Source organism: Marmota marmota, unplaced genomic scaffold (genome assembly GCF_001458135.2).
Source record: "Marmota marmota marmota unplaced genomic scaffold, marMar, whole genome shotgun sequence".
NCBI lineage: Eukaryota > Metazoa > Chordata > Mammalia > Rodentia > Sciuridae > Marmota > Marmota marmota.
Window position 1 is genome coordinate 7,915,893 of NW_025999960.1, and position 21,315 is coordinate 7,937,207.

General features: G+C 34.8%; 1 protein-coding gene across 11 annotated transcripts in view; it reads left to right on the forward strand.

Moving 5' to 3' along the window:
- Window positions 1–21,315, forward strand: part of Cntn1 (contactin 1) — a 333,868-nt gene that overhangs the window by 160,737 nt on the left and 151,816 nt on the right. The window contains exon 1 of one of the 11 annotated variants that reach the window (XM_048802546.1): window positions 204–219. The exons of the other annotated variants lie outside the window; for them this stretch is intronic. The gene's annotated coding sequence lies outside the window, so the exon portion shown is untranslated. Of the gene's footprint in view, window positions 1–203; window positions 220–21,315 lie in introns of those variants that run through there. 11 annotated transcript variants of the gene reach the window in all.

Consider the following 21,315-nt stretch of genomic DNA (forward strand, 5'->3'; position numbering starts at 1 on the left):
GGGGGGGGGGCTCCGAAGAAAAGGGGGTCCAAAGCTTGTGCCAAGGAAGAGGGTGTGTCCTGCCTGCATTTACAGATTTCAGATTTCCTTTGTTCTCATGCCCTCTCTTCTCATCCTGCCTACCTGACCCTGAAGGTGGAGTGATCCAAAGACAAGAAAGGAGACACCCAGGGGCATTCATTAATAATTCCTGCTGCAGGAACAATTCCATGGAGGCAGGTAACCTTGACAACAGGTGGGAGGAGGGTAAAGTGCCCTGGAGTTATTAGCATTTTATTTCCTTTTCAATTGTTGACCCCCATCTTGCTGACCCAACCATTCATTATCTACTGCAGTCTCAATTTTTACATTGAGGGCAACCCCATTTCATCATTTGTTCATTTGTTGGGCCTTTGGAGATTTTTAACAAGGAAAAGAAAAATAGCTAACTTTTCAGAGGTGATAGATACTTAAAGATAATTGTATACTATGTGAAAATAAGTAACATCTCATCAGATGAGCTGAATAAAGATTATAAAAGAAAATCCATGATAATACCCGTGTTTTAGGGAGTTAGATGCTGATTGCTACAGCAAATACAGGATAGTATAATGCAGAGTAAACTCCTAAGAAACAAATTTACCTGGGGTGGTAACTATTCACCAAGTAAATATTATGTAATGCAGAGATAAGACCTTAAAATAAAAGAGGGCAAATTATATAGCTGATGCATGCTGAGTATATTCATTCAGTGAGTATCAAAATATCTAAAATCAACTAGAATTTAGAGGTGAAAGATTATTTTGAGTTCTACAATTTAAAAAGTCTAACGAGGAGGAGGAGGAGGATTTCCTTTTGCTAGATTTTGGGGAGTTTTATTTTTGTGCGGTGGTGATGTGAATAAGTAGGTTTGAAGTGTGAGGGTATTCCTTTCTAAAACAGGTTTGCATTTAAATGATATTAAATTAAAAGTTCTGGAAAAGACAGATTTTACTCACTAGCCAGAATATTTGCAATTAATGCTATGGAAAAAAAAAAAAAAAGAACTTGTTTTCAGGCAAGCAAGGAAATAGTGAAAAATTGTGTATCATTTAGGACTCCATTGATAGAAAGTGTCACAAAACCAACTAAAGCTGACCGAAGAAGGAAGGCATTTATACTAGTACTTACCACCAAGAAGTTCAGAAATAATGCAAGAATATCCTGGGGTATAGGTGATTTAATCAGGGATGTGTTTTTGTCCTTTTTTTGGCTCTGTTTTCATTTTCAAGGTCCATGTCAGTTGCTTTCAGTTCTAGGTTTTTAGGTTGACATTGTTTTAGGATTAAGTCCTGAATGGAAGAGAGAGAATCTTTTGCTAGTTTCTGAATAGTTATAGTGGCTTATGCTTGGAACCTGTATGGTCACAAGGTCACAAGCTCACCTCTGAGCACACCATTGTAGCTACAAAGATAGGTTTCACACCAGTTTCAGGCATGAATCACAAACCTATCTTTGAACCATAACTCATGTGAATAAAATAATTCAATATTAGGACTAACTAGACTTAGAAACTATTGTAAGACAGCAAGATAAGTCACCAAAAAATTAGCAGGAAGCAGATTTATTTGACTATAGCCAGGTTCAGATGGAAAAGCTTTCACTGTAATCAATCAATCCCTCCTGAACCCTGAGTTCAGAATATTTTAGAACTTTATACTCCGTGTATAGGGGAAGGGATTTAGAGGTTCACAATCCACAATAGTTTCCATTACAACAGGTTTTTCTTTCACTGTGCTGGGCAAATTAACCCCTCAAAGACAAGTTTTTTTGCAAGAATCAGCACCTGATAAAGGAAGAGCTTCTCCCCTTTCTTCCTTCCCTCTGCTAGCTATTTCCATGGAGTTCAATTAGTAACATTTTCTCTAATTTTTGAAACGTAAATATCCCTGTGAAGCAGCCTGAGACCTTGTTAAAAGAATCTGTGTTCCTTATCACACTCTGCATTGACAAACATATTTCCTGCTTGAAAACTTTTACAAACCATTATATATTGTTTTAATACTAGATAGTCCAGAAATGTTGTGAAAAACTAGCAAAGGAGTATTCAGCACCTGGAATGCTAGTCTCTTTAAGGCCCACATCCAAGTAAGATAGAGCAACAGGAAACAGAAAGCTTAACTATATTAAACTCTTTTGTAGAGATCCTTTTGCTGATAGTCCTAAGATCAATTATGGTGAAGATTTCTGGAAAAGCTTAATTAAGATTTTCTGTGGAGGAAGGGGTGCCACTACAAGCCTATGAATCACCTAGAATGAGAATTTTGGAAGAGTTGTTTTCCAGAGAAATTTGTTGTACTGGAGAAGAAGAGGGAGAAGGAATGGAAGAATGAATGAAGGTGAGAGAGAAATAGGGATAGGGAGGAAGAATGTGATGTGGATGAAGAATTAACCATAGTAAATGAAGTTGACCAAGAGTTAACCCTGACTGTGATTTGATGAGGCAATAAAAGATAAAAATTATCAGAAAAATAGTCACAGAGAAGGTATATACAAAATCAATTGGATTATAGACACTTTATACTAGTGATTGATTCTACATATTTAGTCAACATGGGTTTAAAAAAAAAACCTGGTGCATATAATTTGCCTTTTCTTAATTTGATTCTGAGAATGTTACATAGGAGAAGAAACATATACCATTTACCAAAAAAGTAACAATTCTAAAGCTGTTCTGAAAAGAAATGTTTCAATATCCTAGATAATTTTGGTTTTCAGACTCAGTCTCCCAAAGAATTCCTTATATAGGTTTTCTGGAATACAAATTGCAAAAAATTAAGTGGTATAAACACTATTCAGCCAAGTTTTTCTCGTCTTTGACCATAAATACAAGTAATTTCAGAAGAAATAATCTCACCTAGATCTCTCTCTCCTGTTAAATATCACTTAGAAATTTGTGTGAGTCTAAATACTATGGTATAGTTCAAAATAGTATTGCATCTTCAGTAAGCCCTTTGGTTATCCGTGTCCTGCTAAAGGTCATATAGGTGTCAATAGACATACACACAATTTCCTTTTAAAATGCTTTGAATTTTAGCCAGTCACAGTGGGATATGCCTGTAATCCCTGTGAGGCTGAGGCAAGAGGATAGCAAGTTCAAGGCCAGCCTGAGCAATTTAGTGAGGCCCTAAGCAACTTAGTTAGACCCTATCTCAAAATTTAAAAATGAAATAAAATTAAGGGTGGCAGGGAGTTGGGGCTATAGCTCAGTAGTATAGTACCCCTGGGTTAAATCTCTGTACCAAAAAACAAAATAAAATGCTTTTAATTTAACATATTCCACACTTACTATATAAGCAAAAATAGTTTAGATTAGCAAAGATTTCAAAATCATATTTTTTGTTTCTTCTTTTTAACACATTAGTTTTTTATTTTTTTTTTATTTTAAGTTCTTTATGGTTTCATTATTTGAACTTTACAGTTGATGTATGATTGCAAATATTATATTTAGTATATGTAAGTTATGCTTGAACATCATTATTCATTCATTTAATATAGAAACTTGATTAGTCCCTTACTAAATGCTTTGTACAGTGCACAGTGTTTTTCAGTTAGTTCATGTGTTTTAATCATTTGGAGGGTTTTTAACCAAGCCTCAATTCAGACAAAATAACAAATTTTGAAGCAGGGCATGAGTATTTTTTAAGAGATTTACAGGTTATTTTATCATGTATTTAAGGTTAAGATTGGCTAGTCTGATAAGAAGGCTACATTATAAAAGTTAATTGTATTCTTCAGAATCAGTGGCTATTTCTGGTCTTGAAAATATGAGGATGACATAGTTATGGTGTCTATTGCTTTTCAATATAAAAATTAAAAGTTTTACTAAAACCATATGATTGAGATTGAAAATGCAAATGTATTATCCAAACTTAAAGCACAGGCATCATAGTATTCCAAAATGAATAAGAAAAGTCCAAGGACTGTAGAATTGGTATTCCTTTTCCTCTTCTGCAGCTGCCTGCTAGCCTATTTCACATTGTTTATTCACAGGATGAAAGAGTTGTTTCTAAGTATTTTTCACAGATGTGAGTGATTGATAGAAAGAAAAGATACTCTGGCCTAAAGAGTGTTGCTAGGAAACACAGTTTAAAGATGAAATCCCCTACTGAGCTGTCTTCCATCCCCTAATAAGAAAGTGTGGTGGTAACATGTCCTGATTTTAAAAGTAAAAAAAATAATAATAATAATAATAATCTGTATCCTGAGGGAGTCAGTTATAGTTTTACTTAAATAGTTTCATTTTGGAAATTGATTTTTATTTATTATGTCACACTGAAACTTCCAGGAATTCTGTTTTTAAAAATTTGTGTAAGGATAAAATTGTAAATAATAATCACTTCCAAAAGAAAGGCATACAAACACAATGTTGAACTCATCTAATGTTTTTCTTAACAATAATTTTCTTACTGATAAAGGAACATTATTCATCATAGAAAAAAATGGTTATTCAGAAAATATAAAGAAGACAATAAAGATCACCATAATAGCATCATTCAGAAATAAATAAACATTTTGGTGATATCCCTTCATGTTTCCTTTCTTTTAAATAATATACATTAGCTAATGGTTTTAAAGTCTGGTTCTTTTCCCTTTAAATAGATTCTGAAAGTCTCTGCCTTTGAATATGTAAATTTGTTTAATCCATTTATAGTTATTGTAATTTTAATGTACCTTGATATATTTCTAAAGTCTTATTTTATGTTTTGTTTTCCCTGCCCTTTCCTTGTATTTTTGAAGTCATTACATGATATTTAGTGCTGCTTTTCTACATAATATAGTACATTCTCTGATTCTATTGTGAGGAGTTTATAAGTATAACTTTAAGGTCTCCCTAATATCTCATAATATTGGTGTATTACAATGTAGTTAAATCAAATTAAGTAATTAGAATAGATTTCTCTATGGGGAAATCACTGTGTCAAAATGTCAGAATTCTTTTAAGACCCTTGATACATGCTACTAAATTATTTTCTCAAAAAGTTGTCTGAGTTATTACTTCTTATATCTGTGTAGGGAAATACCAACCATTGCACCCAAATCAACATTAAGTATTACTAAAATTTTAATGCTGTGAAATGTTATCAAAAATATATACAGATTTTGTTAATTTCTGTTTTTAATTCATTCACTAGTTGCTCATATTCTTTCATGTAAGTCTCTAATTATGTTTTCCATCCATGTTTCTATTGTGATTGTAATTCTTTTACCTTTTTAGCTATAAGTTCTTTATAGCTATGTTTATATATCTTTCTTTTTGTGGCGTGAGAGTACCCGGGATTGAACTCAGAGGAACTCCACCACTGAGCCACATCCCCAGCCCTATTTTGTGAGTTTCACTGAGTTGCTTAGCACCTGGCTTTTGATGAGGCTGGCTTTGAACTTGTGATCCTCCTGCCTCAGCCTCCCAAACCGGTAGGATTACAGGCATGTGCCACTGGGGCCTGGTTTATAATCTTTTTTAACTTTTACCCAATTGACATTTTGCTTTTTAAATTTATTCATAGTTTTTTATATGTCTCATTTAAAACTTCCTCTTTATATTTTCTTCTATTCAGAATTTGATATATTTATTTCCTTTGTTACTTTTAAGTTGACTTGTGTAACATTTAATTCACCTAGCTTTCTGTTGATGTATGTAGTGTAGAATCCATGTTGATTTTGTTTTAACTAGTTATTTCATTGCCTCAGAGCTCTTCATTAAACAATATTTTGTATCTTCATTTGCCTCATAGTATTTTCACAAATGAAGAAGATAAGTGCATTACATGGAAGCCTGGATTGAAATTTTACTTCTATCACTTATTGGCACCATAGCCATCACAGTTCTGGACAAGTTGATTAATCTATATCCCAAAGTTGTGTCATCTCCAAAATTAAATCAAAGAAAGCCTATATCACAAGGTAGTATTACAGGGAACCAGACTGCCATTAATCTGAGGCAACCACAGAGTCCCCCTCTTGAGATTCTGATTCTTACAATCACACTTTTCAGACCTGGCACAGACATAAGTTTATTAGAAGCAATAAGAAAAAGGAAAAAAAAAGGAAGGGAGGCAAAAGGAGAAAGGAAGGATCCTCTCAAGTGAGGGAGAGGATACTCTTAGAAGGATGGTGTGCCCCTCTTGCCCTCCAATTTTATTGGGGATTCAAGGGAGTTTCCAGAGTCTCCTATACAGGTCCACCTCTTAACTTTTTACTGACAGCAGAATGACTTCAGACTTTCAAGTCTCCACTGCACATGACAATTCTAGGTCAGTTTGGCCCATGCTGACCAGTTCTAATTGGAACTTTTTTTTTTTTTTTAACAGATTTTATGGTTAGGAAGAATTATCCTTATCTCCCTGGGTTCTGGGATCTGGTCTGTGTAAGAGTCACAAAATCCGCCTTGCCCCCACTCCTTCAGGGTAACTTGTGTTCTTTTTATTGGCATTTGGGGCCTGTTTTTCTCTCTCAGATAACAGGGTTTTTTACTGAGGAATGTAACTTATCCTGTCCACTTAAGTTTGGCAGGGTTGCAGGTAAATTGATTTTTTTAAAAAAGAAAGCATGTGGAGGTCAGCACAATGGGTCCAATTTATAGAATTATTCCCTTAGCTTCATGTTTGCACCACTCACATCTATTTCTGACATTGTGAAGAGTAAGATGATATATCTAAGATGTCTGGTACATAGTAAATACTCAAGAAATGCTAGTTTATTACAAAATCTTTTATTTTTACAAGAACAGCACACTTCTTTTATGGAGATTTACATTGGATTTTCTATCTGGTAGAGACATTCTCACTTTACTAGCCTTGAGAAACAATTTGGCACAGTATTTAAGCACATAGTCTCTTGAGCTGGACTGCCTGGGTGTGAATCCCAGCATCCCAACTAATTAACTATATGACCTTACGTAAATTACTTTATATCTTTGTGTTTTAATTTCTGTCTTTAAAACTGAGTTATTTATAGCATTTGCCTCAGAGATTTATTGAAAGGATTAAATGAGAATTAAATATATTTAAACTTTTTAGTGGTAAGTGTTGTGTTATCATTAGCTATTGGTTCAAGGAGTTCTTAATATTGTCTTTATCCAGTTTTTGATGTTCTGTTCTGTCAAGTTTAGACAGATCCATTTGTACTTTAGCAGAAAGTGTATCATTTTGGAAAAACTTAATATCAAATATTAAGAGCATTATGAAATAATCAATTGTGTTTGCTAATATTATAAAGAATTTATTTTTCTTGATACTAAATAGTTATTGTTAGTACACAGAAAAACACTTGGTTACCCACATTGATGAACTCTCTGAATTCTAGTATTTCTTTTAAATCCATTTTCTCTGGTAAACTAGTGTATAATCACACTACATACAAATAATAATTCTGACTCCTCTCTTCTAATTGTTTGAAATCTAATTTTACTTCATTATGAACAGTTTTTTCTAAGCTTTCAGAGTAGTGCTAAATTCATGTGTGTCTAAATTCATCTTCAAGGGGTGTTCTTTTCATGTTTCAGTTACTGTGGAAGGCAGTGGGATAGACACATGCCACAAAGGAAGGGCCAGGTGCACACAGAACTTCAAATGGCACTGGAGAGAGAAAAATAGCTTCTCTCTACCCTTCTAGGTTCTTTGGCTTTGATATGAATTAAGTTGACATAATAGAAGATACTGTATACCACTTATTGTCTGCCTGGGGTCATCACACACACACACACACACACACACACACACACACAAAAGTGAATACCCCAAAACTCAGTGAGGCCTAGAGGTTTTTATGCTTTCTTCATACAAGAGAGGAGAGGGGAAGTATGGGCAACCAAGGGGACAGTAAATTAGTTTGGGGAAAGATTAATGGTCTCTTAGAACAGGTGATATTCTTGCTGGGTATAATATCAAACTCTAGTCTCCCTTCCAATGATCTAAGTTATTCTTTCCTGATTGCTAATACTCCCAGGAGGTGATTCATGACAGTTTAGATCCTTTTTGGGACCCATATTTAGGCATAAAAAGGGAGAACAGAGAAAACTTCTGCTTGCATTTGCTGTTCCCCTAAGTGCCCTCAATACAAAGTAATCAACACACCAAAGCATCTTGTGTTGGGGTGACCTTTCCTGAACTTTTTCAATGGTGTTAATCTATCAAATGCTGTGTGTCAATTTGCATTATTTAGAGAGACTTTATATAGCTTCCTTTCAATATCAAGAGAGTTTATGACCATAAAAAATTCAGAAACATGAATCCTAATTTATAGTAATAAATAGCAATCTTATTTATATCCCGATTAATTTAACTTTGTAAGTGACATTTTAAATTTTGAAATGAACTGCGGGTAGCACTATCAGTTTCCTTATAAGTGTGTATATATAATCCACAGTAAAAAATCAGTTATTTATTTATCAAAGCACTATGTGAAAACAACTTATCTATTAAAAAAAGGACTCTTCATAAATACATTAATTGGAGTTTTAGAAAGCAGTATTTTAAGTGTTTAAAGGCAATAATAGAAACATCAATCAAGTCTATCATTACAGATTGGTCACCTATGTGTGTGAGAAACAGGAATAAGTTAGGGTATGATTGTGATCTTACCATGTGGCTTGTTGTTCTAGAGTGTAGGTTAGGATTTTAAAGACATGTGGTAATAAACAAAACACAAACAAATAGACTTTGATTTATCTTCTGCCAATAATTATTATTTTCATATTTCCACTGCTGAAACAGGAGAAAGGATAGAAAGTATTGTGTCAAATCAAATTTCCTGATTGGTAGGGAAGGCAGCAAGGTTTTGACAGGGTTTAATAAAGTGACTTGGGTGTAGTTTATCAATTTATTAAACATAACAGAGGAAGCGTCTAAACAAGCTCAGCAGCTCTCCCCAAACAAAACAAGGTTGAAGAGTATGAGAGATGCAACAACATCACCTTCCTGATCCAGCATTTATAAAAAGCACTCACAAGAGGAGCCCTCAGTGGACAAAGAACAGAACTAGCTTCTATTTCTCTGCTGTCCACCATATCTCACCTTGCCAGTGGGCCCATAGGTCTGTGTCATCAGGTGTGCTCCACGGGACCTGTGAATCGAAATCCCTTGAAAATATTTTGACTGGAGCTATAAAATAGTAACACTTTTGAGAATTCCTTCTCAAGTAGTTCTCTGTAAGATTTCAACTTGATGTGTCAGGAAACTCTTACTTCCCATCTGTCCTTTTAATGAATTTCTAGGGGATGGAGATTGTTTACTAGGTTGTGAGAAGTGACTAGGGTAATAAGAGGAAATATCAAAGATGGGGGTGGATGGGAGATGTTATAAATACTTGAAAACTAAACAATAGAAGCATATTAAAGCGAAACATAGTGGTATAGCTTGAATGTGATTACAAAGAAGAAAAAGGGCAACTAGAAGAGCATTACTTTTCAGTCTCATCCATTTATCCCTTCAGGTATTCTGCACAACTATTAGGTTGTTATTTTTTTAGGTTACTGAAATAGTTACGTTCAAAGCATTAATTTATATTTCCAGGAGTTTATAACAGTTAAAACCTTTATAGGCATTATGGTAACTTATGGAACTCTGAAGCTTGAAGATCAATGGGAAGTCAGACATGGAGAATCATCTGGTCATAAAGAGCTTGACTTACCATGAAGGGAAGTCATAGAAAACTGTGAAAGTGCAACAGAAAATTCTGATTTTGGTTGGGGATCTTAGACAACCTCTGTGAAGAAAGTATATTTAAGGTGCAACCTAAAAAATGAGAAGTACGTGATGTACAAGCAGGAACTCCATCTGATAAAATACTGCGACCCATTTTGATAAATTAGTGGGTACTCACGGAAGGAGGAAAACCATGGTCATGTTTCCAATATTAAAAACAACTTGAGTTTCCCTGTGGGTAAGAAAGATAAGAAAGTTCTTGAGATTTACAGTGGTGAAGGTTGCGCAACCCTGTGAATGTACTGGATACCACTGAACTGAACACTTAAAATAGTGAAAATAGGAAGTTTTATGATGTTTGTGTTACCTTGCAATAAAAAAGAAATATATCCTCAATCTATACCCAAAGGACTTAAAATCAACATAATATAGTAATTCAGCCACATCAATGTTCATAGCGGCTCAATTAACAATAGCTAAACTGTGGAAGTAACCTAGATGCCCTTCAATAGATGAATGGATAAAGAAACTATGATATATGTACATAATGAAATAGTACTCAGCATTAAGAGAGAATGAAATTATAGCATTTGCAGGTAAATGGATGGAACTAGAGAATATCATACTAAGTAAAATAAGTCAATCCCAAAAAAACAAAGGCCGAATATTTTCTCTGATAAGCTATGTTGGGCCATAATGGGATGGGGTGCAGGAGGGTAGGGAAGAATGAAGGAATTTTGGATTACGTAGAGGGGAGAGAGGGGAAGGGTGGGCCGGTGGGTATGGGAAGGATGGTAGAATGAGACAGCCCTTATCATCCTATGTGCCCGAATGATTACACTACTGGAGTGACTCTGCACCATGTTCAGACAGAGGAATGAGAAGTTGTGCTCCATTTGTACACAATGTGTCAAAATGCATTCCACTGCCATGTATAACTAATTAGAACAAATTAAAAAAAAAAATAGAAGGGAGACCAGTAGAATAGAAGAAGGGGAACAAGGTGGGGAGGGGAGGGAAACAGGAGGGACTGGGGAATTAAATTGATCAAATTATACTGTTTTATTTATAACAAATAAAAATGTGAATTAAAAAGTGAATGCATCATTCAGTGGCCTGTTTGCTGGGCTATAATCTGCAAAATTAATAAATACTTAGACTGTGGGGTATCATTTTTCTCAGCCCCAACAACAGGAATACTAATCTGATTCAGGACAAAATTTATTTAACAACTACTTTATACCTTCCTAAATAGAAGTCTAATTTTGCAAGGACCAGAGATTTGCAATGTGAAACTTGGAACTTTTCAGCTTGCATAGCTTGTAAGGCACTTTGCCACTATCTCATTCATTATATAATATATATTCCAAGAAATATAAAGGGCAACAACTGGTGCCTTTTCTTTCCATGGAACGCTGAGAGTCAGCAAGGTTCAGTTCAGCAGACTACAAATCATTATCAATCTTCCATCTCAGAAATTCAAGACATAGTAATCAAAACAAATACAACTCAGACAAATGAAAGCAACAGGCAGATAAATAAAGACAAGATTGTATTAAAAACATCAATCGTCTACTGACATATTACATAAAATACATAAAATATTAAAAAGGAACATCCTGGTTTAAGTATTTTACGTATAGTTCAAATATAAATGAAGAATGAATGGCCCCTTAGACGATTCGAGTAAAAAATATTGCCTTTTGGCCAAAGCTTTGATTTTAAATGTGAAACCTTCCTCTTCATCTTTACTGTGTAGATCATTATATCCTTATGCATAGTCAAGTTAAAAATTTAGGTTTCAAGCTAAATCAACCTCACTTAAAATGTCAATGATAACACAAAACTCAGAGACAAAAATTTGGACATATTGAATTCAACACCGATCCACTATTGAATAAGATTAAAAGTCTTTGAATAGCTATAATAAACCTTGGAGTATATACTCAAAGTTAGTACACAAAAATAGGAGAGGAGAAATATCTGTATTCTATGATCTCTAAGTTTCTAACATCTTTGTTCTAGGAAACTGAAATTTTAGTGGAGATATTCCTTAGATCTCTAAACCACCCAGAAAGGAATTTTTAAAAATTTTGTTTTATTTCAGGAAGAAATGCAGAATAAAGGCCAAAAGTATTTCTCCAAACTTGTAGAGCAATTCAATAATCTGGCAGAGAGCAAAGAGCTTAGGGATCCTGCCAACAGGGGCAGCTGTCACAGTTTTCTCCCTTGTTTTATTTTGTTAGTTTTTGAGAGTTATGATGGGGGAAAAATAAATTTAGATTTACATTTCTGCTGCATCATTTTCTCCCTTTAACTTATCCATTGCATAAAACAAATATCTACTACTGCACTTCAAATATTATTGCTATACAGGTCACATCTCAATAGTCCTGTGCTGGCTTTTTACAACTCCTATCTCACCTCCAAATTTTGTTCTCATTTATTCAAAAATGTTTATTTGGTACCTCCACTTGGATGTCTATCAGGAAACAGAAATCTAACATGCTCTAAAGTTATTTCTTGGCAAACTCATTTTCCCACCAAAATTCTCCCTCTCCTTTGCCAAATAGCAGCATTTTTCACTACAAAGGACAAACTAAAAGACTCCTCCCTGAATTCCTCCCTCACTGCCTATTTCCACTGTCTCCACAGGCACCATCCACTCAGTGTTCATCTCTCACTGATCCTTACCTTCTTTGAAGAAGCCAAAGGCTTTATATCTTGGATCAGTTGAAACCCTAAGACCCATTCACTGTACATAATAGGTTCTTCAGTATATTAAAATAACTAAAATTGCTGTAAATGTTTTCACATTGCTAAGTATACCATTGATTTTGCATATCTACATTGTGAATTATAGTGGCAACTGCACTGCATTAGAAAAGTCATTAGGTCTCAAAGAGAAGTCCTATTGTACCCTTTCTCCCAATTATAAAAAATTATTGACTTACCCTCAACCAATATTAAGTATTATATAATGATTCTTCTGTTTCAAGAGCTCAGAATGAACACAAGTTCATTTATAGCTATTTATAGGTGTTTTTCATTTTAATTATCAGATACCTTCGATGACACTTAAATTGCTTATTTTTAAAAAACTTTTAAATTTTTAGTTATAGATGGACACAATATCTTTATTTTGTTGGTTTATTTTTATGTGGTGCTGAGGATTAAACCCAGTGCCTCACATGTACAAGGCAAGTGCTCTGACACTGAGCCACAACCCTAACTCCTTAAATCTCTCTTATTAAACACACACACACACACACACACACACACACACACTTATTCATTTATTGATCCATACACTATGCAAAGTATTTAACCCCTATTAGAAATATGAAGACTTGTATAAATCATGTTCTTTTTCCTTAGTAATTTACAATCTAGCTAATAAAGAGAAACTATAATATGTCTTGTGTACATTTTTCATCTAATTCTCATAAGCATTATTTTTCCCATTTCCCAAATGCTAGCATAACTTTCCAAAAAGCCATCTAGCCAAACAAATCAGTACTGATTATATCTGCAGTTTGTACTTGTCTCTCAATCTCACTACTATATAATAAAAAAATCTAAAATGTCATAACTATAGGTCCAGTTTGCTGACCAGTTTTATGGTCGGATATTGTTTTCTACTTATTAATTATCTTCATAAGCCATTAAGACTTCATAAAATATCAAATCTCAGCAAACAAGTTACTTCTTCAAAATATTGTTTTTCTAATCCTCTGAAATTGTCTTCAAATATTTTTGTAATAAAATATAACTATATTCAGTTGTAAGTGGCCTTGCATTTAAAAAATAAGCAAGAACATAACAATAAGGTATGACTGAGTAAGTGCAACAGTTTCTCCAAGAGTTCAGATAGGAATTTTCTCTATTAGTCAGCTTTTCACCTCTGGGACAGGATCCCAGAGATAGTCAACTTAGAAGAGGAGACATTTATTTTGACTCATTAATTCAGATGTTTCAGTCCATGATTGGTCAGCCCCATTATTTCTGGACCTGTAGTGAGGCATTACTACAACATGGCAGAGGAACAGGACAGAGAAAAGCTGTTCACCTCATGGCAGTGGGAAGCAGAGAGAGGATGGAGAGAGAGGACGGAGCCAGAAATTAGAGATAGACCCAAAGGGCATGCCCCCAAGGAGTCACTCCCTTCAACTGGGACCCAACTCCTACAGTTTCTACCACTGGTAATACCACATTGAATTATGAATACCCATGGCTTAATCCACTGAGGACATCAGAGTCCTCCTGATGCAATCACTTCCCAAGAGCCCTACCTCTGAACGTTGCTGCATTGGGGACCAAGGTTTTAACACCTGAGCTTTTGTTGTACATTCCAGATCTAAACCATAGCAATAAACAAGTACATAATAATAAGGTTTTACTGAGAAAGCCAAATAGTTGCTCCCAGACTTTAGACAAGGGAAAAGTCCTCTGAGGAGAAGATTGTACAAGAAGACCATTTCCTGTAAAAATGAATTTTGATCTTGGTCCCGAAATGTATATGAGACTTTTCTTATAGTTAAGCTGAGGTTAATCTTAGTAGCTACATTATTGGGTTATGTTTATTAATTGAGTCAATACTTATGCTTTTAAAGTGCAGCCTGGTTTGCAAGTTGCAAGATAGAGTGGATTATCTTTACTACTAAGCTAGGACTTTTAAATAGAACTTTTTATTTCTATGGCCTAGTATAATGTCTGTAAAAATTATTCAGTAATATTTGTTGAGTGAGTTATGAAATGATGATGTATCATTGATAAATTTTGAGCCAGCGAAGGACAAGACAATTATATTTTCTGAAAGTAAAATCTAATTTTATATTATTTATATTGTGCACTAAGCTTCAGAAATCTGGATATATGTTCCTTAAAATAAGCAATATATAGACATTGCTTCCTCTTGGTGGTAGGGATTAAAAGGTATATTTAGAGAGATGTTTCTCATGCTTGTACCTAACTAGAATCTAAGCTTCTAAGGTTTGACAATTTGCCTCTATTTCTTTTACCAACTGAGACATATAAGAGTCTTTCATATAGTAGGAAATTAATTAGTATTTGTTGTTTGCTAAAACTTTGATTTGATATAATAAAACATGTACATTCATAGAGAATAAATGAAGATTTATCAGGAGCTGTGGAATCCCAGTCCTTTAAATTTCAGTTTTTGCATGATTCATATCTTTTTTTTCTGTAATTTTATATGAAAGTATGCATGTATTTACTTTTGTCCTCTTGGCTATTTAATTAAATTTTATACAAATATGAATAAAAATAGACCAAGCTCTCTGTAGGGCTCAACACTGTGTTGTCAATATAAATCCAACACCTCATCACCCCTAGGGCTTCAGGATTCAGGACTTAGGGAGTCTCTCCAGTGTCCTTTCCAGTAATAGTAATAGAGCCTTTGAAAGGAGTATGCAGCACAGAGCTGTCATAAACCAGAGCGCTTACGGTTAAATATTGGGATAATATTTTCTTTCAGGACTATTCACCAGCCACTCATTACTAGGGGAAGAAACCAAAAGTTCAACCCATGGCCTTTATCCTCCTGCAATTTAACCACACTTCTCCTACAACTTAAGTGATCCCAGGAGAGTATGCTCTGGTCATACAAATCTATAAAGTTTTCTGAATGTGACCTTTATTTTTCTACTTTATGACTTCACTGTTGCTACTTCTTTCTGTTCATGTGGATCTGTTTGTCAAATATGGAACAAAGATTTGCTGTTTTCCATCAGCCAATAAATTTATTCAATGTATATTAATTATGTATCCTCAGTGTACAAGGCATAATGTTAGGTAATGTAGGTAGAAAAATGCACAAGGGAGTTCTTGATGTTGGGAAGCATATTTAGAAATTTCCTTGCTGAATATTTATCTCTGATCTACCAATACTTATGCTGCTCTTTCATAATTTCTGGACATGGTAGATACTTCAAAAACATATGTAATAAATGAATGAATATTTAAAAATTAGCATCCAACAGCTAGGCACACTGGCATATACCTGCAATCCCAGCTACTGTGGAGGCTGAAGATCACAAGTTCAAGGCCAGCTTGGGTACCTTACTGAAACCCTGTTTCAACATAAAAAAAAAATTAAAAAGCTGGGTATTTAGCTCTCTGGTAGAGCACCCCTGTGTTCAATCCTCAGTTCTGCAAGAAAAAAAAAATCACATTCCATCTACCTTTATGTGATTACTTTTTTGTAAATTCTTCAAAGAAAATGAATCAAATTTTCTGGTCTTAGAACAGCATACAATAAATATGGATGTCTAAGTGGTAAAATTACACAAATGTTCATTGAATTCCACTTATATGTGTTTAAAAAGAAATGCTTGTTGAATTTTAAAAATTGAGGTGCATTTTTAAAAAATTATCTTGTGCTATTTCTAGGAATAAGGACTTTAATGGTTTACCTATAAATGGCTCCTTAGGTCATGTACTGATATAACATGCTACATTCAGTGATTCTTCCCTTTTATTTACAAAATAGACTGTCATGATCACACCATGCTCTCCCAGGAGGAGACATGTCTTCAGCATATCTCTTAACCTGAACAGCTACATAGGAATTAAAAGATTATCAACCTCATTCTTCCTATATGTATGGGTCTTTTGTCAGAAGGCATTAAGAATCTCAATGTGCCCTTGGACAGGTGGAGTAGAATCAGTGCCTGCTCTTTTACGTGCAGAACATAAAGGTACTGTGCAGTATGGAGCAGCTGTTAACATCTTGAGCCTTTGCAGAAACATGAGAGCAAATGGCTTAGAGAAGAGCCTCTGGAAGCAGAAATGACAGCAGCGATGAAGGCTTTTTATTAGATGTGGGCATCTCCACAGAGGAATAAAGCCATACGGAGGGAATATTAAAGCTCGGGAGGACCTTAAAAACTCCCAGTGTAAATTGAGTGGGCTCTTCCATCTGGCACTGTTTCTTCACAGGTCTTGTCCTTTTGTGCAACCCTGTGAGAGCAAAAGGGAAAGAAGTTTGAACATTCAGTCTTGCTGGCATGGGAATTTTTTTCTGCTGTCAAAGACTTATTAAATCCAACTTTGGATTTTTTGATATGATTCACATGGAAGGTATCACAGCACACATTCCTTTGTAGTAGTCCTGTTATTGCAGATCCATTTGAATGGCAGTTGAGCAACAAGAGAAGTGAAAAGCACAGTCAGGTCATTATAGTCCAATGAGCTTGTCTCTTAAAAATGTTAGAACCCTTCCAGATATTACTCAAAGCCCCATATCAAAACACCTTTTTCATTATGATATGGCAAAGTTAATCAGATGTAGATAGACTATTTTGTCTGGGTGGCTAACTGCTGAAGTAGAATACAGACATAATTTTAAGAGACAGAGATAGACTATTAAATGTTTCATATCTTCTGATTTTTATTTAGATATTTATAATTTTTGTTGGTGCATTATAATCATACTTAGTAGTGGAATTCATTATGCCACATTAATATAGGAACATAATTTGATCAGTCTTATTCCTCAGTACCTTCCCTTTTTCTCTCTTCCTCCTTCCCACTGATCTGCTTGGTCTACTCTACTGGTAGCTCTTTATTATCAGCATCATTATTATTATTTAAATTAGTGCATTATAATTATATATATGCAAGTGTGATTCATTGTAGTATATTCTTACATGGACATAGCATTATTTAAAGTGCATTGCCTGAAGGCGTGGCCTTAGAACACACTTGTATGCACAAATTCACCTATAGATTGTCTCTGGGAGTGGTGGAAATATTACAACCTTTACTTATTGTGCTTACTTCAATAATTCTTGAACCATCTATTTCTTGGGAAGTTTTATCTAACTTGATACTTGGGTTATCCTCAGAAACTGATTATTTTTATGAATTGCTCAGGACTCTTGTCTAATTAACAAGTGCACCCCAATGCTGTTAAGACAGGTGGCTCCTAGACTTTATTTTGCAGAACCCTGGCCTATAGTCATGAAAACTATGTTAATCATTAAATACATAAAATATCCTTTATTGAGATCTAAAGCAAGAACATATTTTAAATATCTTTTTTTTTAATTAAGCAATAAAAATGTGAGATTAAAAACTGTCTGGAATAGGATTCAAATCCTGGTTCTGTCACTAGCTGCTTGTCTTTGGGCAACCCACATGATCCCTATTACTTGTCCATCTCTAAAATTCTCAGGTAGTTGGGGACAGGATCATATGAAAGAATATATCAATTAGTGATTTGCAGCATTTTAAGCATGTGTGAATGTGTTTTTGTGTGTTGCTTGCTCCTGAATTCTCCTCCTGTATCTGAGTTACCTTGCTACACTTCCTTTCTCCTGTTTATCATCTGACTCAATCCAGTTTCTTTCCCTCCTCATTCCTGTAAATCCTTTACCACAGGGTATTATCAATTGCACTTCCCCTTGTCCCTCAATTCCTGTTAAACTTGCCTACCATGTTTACCACATTTTTGTTGAATACTCATTTAGATTTTCAACAACAATTTTTGACAAACCTTGCACTTAATTCTGGTGACTCAGAGTAAAATAAAATTTGGGTTTGCCCTTGAGTAGCAAACTGATTTTTATTAATGTGTTGAAAAGAAAGAGGTTGAGTGGAATCCCATAAATATGCATGTGAATATTGCTTAATAAAACATCACCTCCATTGTTCATTGATTTAGAATAAGATTCTTGAAATTTCCAATGATCAAGAAGTCACGTTGTTGCTTGATTTGCTCATTATTACTCTTTTTTTTTTCCTTTAGCATCTCAGGATTTGTAGTTTCGAGAAAAATAACTGTGATATTGGCACCATATCAGTTTCCTGTGAGAGAGAGTTTGGAATCAGCAGGGCCTTTCTGCATTTTCTCAAGTTTTATGAAGTACCTAATGACATACACACACTCCTACAATGTGGGACAAAATCTTCATAGGACTTTCTATTTATTCTACCAAGTAATAGTGATGGTTTCCTGAAATCCAATGAATAAACACAGCTGCTTCAGTGATGGTCCTGTGTGACACCATTGTGAAAAACATGCTATAAATACTATAAATGTGATTACACTATTTTGGAGTTCCTCTGGATGCATTACATCATTTAAAAAAATAAAAGAGTAATTAACTTTATCATAAATCCAATTATCAAAGATGTTAGCATCAGTTCTGCAAAATGCACGCAGGCTGTGCTGTCAGCACTAAATTAATATCCATATCTGCAAAGAGCCTCTGGATTCCTTCCCTCCCCGGTATCCTGTGATTTGTTAAATTTCACACTTCCCACATGTTATATTTTTAAAAATATTTGCAAATATATTGTATGGCTTCTTTGTTCAGGTATCCTTCACATGCAGTCACATGGTAGGTTATGTCAGGGGCTAAATTCTTGTAATCTGAAGACCATTGCAAACCTTTGGAGCTTTGTCTACTAGTCAAGCAATATACTATTCTATTTTGACAAAGAAAGGATACTACTTATATAATAATTTTTAGAAAGTGGAGGATTTTCCTTGAGCATGTCTTGTATTCCTTGGCTCAGAGCACAATGTTCTTAGATCTTTTTATTAAATATATTTGACAATATCAGTTAGTTGTTCAAACATTATGTGTAAGTTTGCAGAATAAAAGGTTAAACAGAAATAGCAACAATTTGATGATAGTTTAAAGAAGTCACTGTGAAGCCAAAGCTGAAATTCTAAAACATACCACTATTCAGCTGAAGAAAGTTGTGTCATCTATTTTTAAGTTGTATTTAACAATCTGAAAGTTAATGGAGAGACATAATACTTATATGAAAGTATTTAATGAACTTAGCATTTAAATACATACTATCCCTTTCTTAAAAAGTAGTGTTTTAAAAATTCAAAAACCATTTTATTCCCAGGAATTTTCATTTACTCATCTTTATTCCACTATTATGAGCACATGTCATAAGCTAGTACATCTGCACATATACAAATTACTTAATCCTCACAATAATTCTCTAAATTAGAAGGAGGATGTCCAGTTTTACAGACTGGGCAACTAACACTGGGAAGATTAAGAGATGGAGCAGCAGGGGCAGTATTTTAGTTTGATTCTGAGAATAAAATGTCCCCCAGTTTTGAATTGATGAGTAAGAGGTATTGGTGTCTTTCAACTAGAATAATCTGTGCTTATCTCTAACAACCTTCTTTGAAACATTTTCTGGAAATAGAACTCGAATAGCAAATGTTCTTCAGAACCAAAACAGAGTGATGGGGATGAGGAACCAGGTGAAATTTTATGGATGCTGATTATCCTTTTAAAATAACCTTTCATCGGTTGTGTTGAAGATTTTAAAAAAAGTCAAGAATGTTTTTTCTTTTTAAAACAGAGATGGGTCTACTTGCTAATATATCTGAGTATTTTCTCAGTGTTCCTGGAATCTAGTTTCCCCTCAATGTAGATAAAGTAAACCATCAGTGTACTGAAAATTTTGTTTTATTGGTCTTGATGGAGCACATTTTCATTATATAGCAGTATTAAATATTTTGTAAATAATTGTTAGTGACTAAATGCCTGCTTATGTATTGTTGATGCTGTTCTGAATAATTTATTTGAGCTATCTTGCCTAAGAACATAAAGAAGAGCTAGACAGTGTCTGTCCAGACAGAATGTGTATCTGGCTATGGTGCTCATTTCTCAACAAGAACCCTAGAATTATCTAAAGCAAAGAGGGAGAGGGAGAGAGAAAGACAGGCATGGGGAGATGAAAAAGAGAGAGTGTTCCTATTGCATTGTTTTACCACATAACAAGGCACTGTTGTTTCAATACATAGTTAAGAGATTTAGTAAAGAGTACTATTGAAAAGAGGAAGCTGAATTCATTTGGACATTAGTACAGCCCCAGTATATCAATGATGAGCAAGTCACCAGAGACCCACAGAGCTCTGATGGATTGTGGGATACGATATCCAATAGCCTGATGCCAGATTGGGGAGTATAAGAGTCACAGGGCTCTCTGAAAGCCAAGAAATTCAGGGACTGGCCAGCCCACAATGGCCTCGGGGACAGGAATGCATGCTGGCTTCTGATCATTCTGTTATTTCAGTTATGGAGATGGAAGAAATCTGCCTCTGTAACTGGCACATTTGTTAGAGTTGCATGTTTTCTTCCTCTGTCCCTTCATTTGCTGCAACCCTGCCAGGCCCATGGAGGCCAGAGAGGGGCTGTGACTTGCTGAGTGCTACTTCTTCAAGAGAGAACTAGAGTAATACTCCATTGTGTATAAATGCCACATTTTTTTTATCCATTCGTCTATTGAAGGGCATCTAGGTTGGTTCCACAGTCTTGCTATTGTGAATTGTGCTGCTATGAACATCGATGTAGCAGTGTCCCTGTAGCATGCTCTTTTTAGGTCTTTAGGGAATAGACCAAGAAGGGGAATAGCTGGGTCAAATGCTGGCTCCATTCCCAGCTTTCCAAGAAATCTCCATACTGCTTTCCAAATTGGCTGCACCAATTTGCAGTCCCACCAGCAATGTACAAGTGTACCCTTTTCCCCACATCCTCGCCAGCACTTTGCAGGGAAATGGATGGCATTAGAGCAGATTATGCTAAGTGAAGCTAGCCAATCCCTAAAAAACAAATGCCAAATGTCTTATTTGATATAAGGAGAGTAACTAAGA